The sequence below is a fragment of the Notamacropus eugenii genome, chromosome 1 (genome assembly GCF_028372415.1).
Source record: "Notamacropus eugenii isolate mMacEug1 chromosome 1, mMacEug1.pri_v2, whole genome shotgun sequence".
Lineage (NCBI taxonomy): Eukaryota > Metazoa > Chordata > Mammalia > Diprotodontia > Macropodidae > Notamacropus > Notamacropus eugenii.
In genome coordinates this window covers 433,361,634-433,364,526 of record NC_092872.1, presented here as the reverse complement: position 1 = coordinate 433,364,526, position 2,893 = coordinate 433,361,634, and positions in this window count along the sequence as shown.

Below are 2,893 nucleotides of genomic sequence, written 5' to 3'. Positions count from 1 at the left end.
ACAATTGTATGTGATGTATATACCTTATCCCCACTCTAAATCTGCCTAAATCTTCCCTTAATTGAGATGGCTCAATTAGAAGTACCACCAATAATGTATTAATGTGCCTTTCTTTCAAAAACCTTCAAATAGTGATCACTACCATATTTTGCCATATTTGCTCATTCATGAGTTTGAATATCACTGTCTCCTTACCTCTCAGGTCATGATGTAGGCATATAGTACAGCAAACAATTAAGGGCACTAGCCTAGAGCTCCCGACTCTGCCCTCTTTCTCACCACACACCACTCAAAAATTATCCTTGACTATCTCCTCCATTCCAGTTGTACACAAAAGGAGATTCTTTTCCCTTGCCAAGGCCAACGCCCTCCATACGCATCCTTGATCCCATAACCCTTCATGGTCCCCTGCAGATCGTCCCTGTCTCTCTCTGCTCTTTCTCTGCTGTTTCTCTGTCTCTCTCTGTCTCTCTTGGTCTCTCTCGGTCTCTCTGTCTCTGTCTCTCTGTCTCTGTCTCTCTCTCTCTCTCTCTCTCTCTCTCTCTCTCTCTCTCTCTGTCTCTCTCTCTCTCTCTCTCTCTCTCTCTTTGACCTCGCATCACCAACTACCTTTTCGACATCTCAAACTAGATGTCTTTCATAGGAATCTCAAATTCAACATGTCTAAACCAGAATTCACCATCACCAGTTTTCCCTTAAAACTACACTCTGTTTTGCATTTAAAGCTCTTTATAACCTGGCCTTTTCATACCTTTCCAGTTTTTTTTATACTTTAGTCCCCTTCACACTCTCTAAATTCCATCTACATTGGCATGCTTGCTGCTCTCCACACATGACACCCTATTTCCTGTCTCCATGCCTTTGTACTAGTTGTTCCCCATGCCTCAAATCCTCCCCATCATTATCTCTGCCTCTCAATGTCTCTGCTTTCAACCAAGGTTTTATTGTTGTGGTTCAGTCTTTTCTGTCATGTCCAGCTCTGGGAGAACCTATTTGGGGTTTTCTTAGCAAAGATATTAGAGTGGTTTCCATCTTGATTGCAAAATTTTCTACCATAGTAGTCCCTAACCCTAGACATTCCCCCCAAACAAGTCAATAACAAGAAAGTCAGAGGAGAACTCAGCAGTCAATGGAGAATAGGCTCATTGGACATACCCCCTCCCCCCCCAACTTTCCTAGTCAATCTGTCCCGGTGGACAATGCCCTGTCTAAAAGGGATGGAGCACATATAATCTCTCATTGTGTTAGGGCATGAGTCAGGGCTTGTTCACAAATGATTAGACTCTGACCATGACAATGTCTGTTAATGAGAACGAAGAAATGAATGTGTTCCAAGTTTTGTTGTGGTTGTTTAGGTTTGGAGGTTATCTTTAACCATAGCTTGGGAGATAATATAGATTAAAGGTCTTCAAACTCTCCATGTCCCTGAGGTCTGTATCAAGTACAAAAAGAGTTTTGGGCTTGAGAGGAGAGGTAATGGCCCTGCAATTTTTGTGTTCTCAGGGCTAGGAGATCCACTGTGACTACTGCTCAAGGGTACCCTGCCCCAGAGCTTTTGGTTGCATCTGTCCTCAGCCCTTCCCACTGTGCACATCTTCTCATGGGGTGCCCAGGCTTGGGTTGAACCCCCCCACACGGGATTTTGGAGAGGTCTTGTGAGGCTCCCAAGGCAACATCCTTCCAGTCATCCAGTTTGTGACTTCTGTATCTTTGCCAACTCTTCCCTCTCTCATTCCCACCCATATCCAACCAATTGTCAAGACCTATCAACTCTAACTCTGCTGGTGGGAGAGGAGCACCAGGCCACATCACTAGTTCAAGCCCTCCTCACCTCCAACTTGGCTTTTCTGCTGTTGATTCTTCCCCTACCTTCTCCAATCCACATTCCTCACAAACTACAAGACCCACATTGCTAGAGAAAAAAAAATACCACCTAGCTTTTGTGTTATAGTCTGTCCAGCACAGAACCTAACTGTCCCTATTTCTGATTTAACATATGCTTTCTCTTAGCAGAATTTCCATTCCTGGGCAATTGTGAGTTATTCTACATTAATGACAGGCCTTTCTACTACAGCAGTAGTGCCAGTGGTGATGACTTTTCACATTTCTATTATACTTGAAGCCTTACAAAGTACTTTCCCCACAACAATCTATGAAGGAGGTAATGGAACTACCATTTGGCACATAACAATCAGGTGCCATTGTTAATATCTGATTGGGATGTTCCATCACCATCCTGGTGGTCTGTGCATGACACCTGCTTCATTCTCTATGGTTCTCAGAGAGCCAAAAAATCTTTTGTCTAGCAGCTCTGCCCCTCGGTCGGGTGGATTTGACTTTTGTTTATGGAGAAAGTGAATTTTTTAGACATATCTAATTTTAAAAGCTCTGAACCCCCTCCCCACTGATTTGACATTTCTGACTGCTTTCAGTATTTCAGTGACCATTAGTCATTGTGATATTGACATAGTAGAATTGAACTCACTTTCTACAGAAATAAGACATATATTGAAGGATTCCCCATGTAGCATTTTTTCTTAGCATAGAATCTATAAGCAAATAAAGAGTACATAATAACTAGCATATAGTGCATTATCAAATATCTGCCAAGTGGCTATAAGAACTACTCTCCTAGACACTGGAAATGCCCTAGATGGAAGTTTTGGTCTAGACACAGAAATTCTAGGGAATGTACAGTTCAAGATTGTCTAGCTCTCTATGTCTAGGTCCACTTCAAAAGCAAGCAAAAGAGTATAAACATTCTGGTTTGCTAAGGATATTCAACTTACACTTCCAGGAGAATTGATTGTCAGAAACAGAGGTAGAAACTCTGGAGGAATCAGCATCTAGGACTCAGAGCACTGGGGATGGATGTACTCAGGATCTTGCCTCA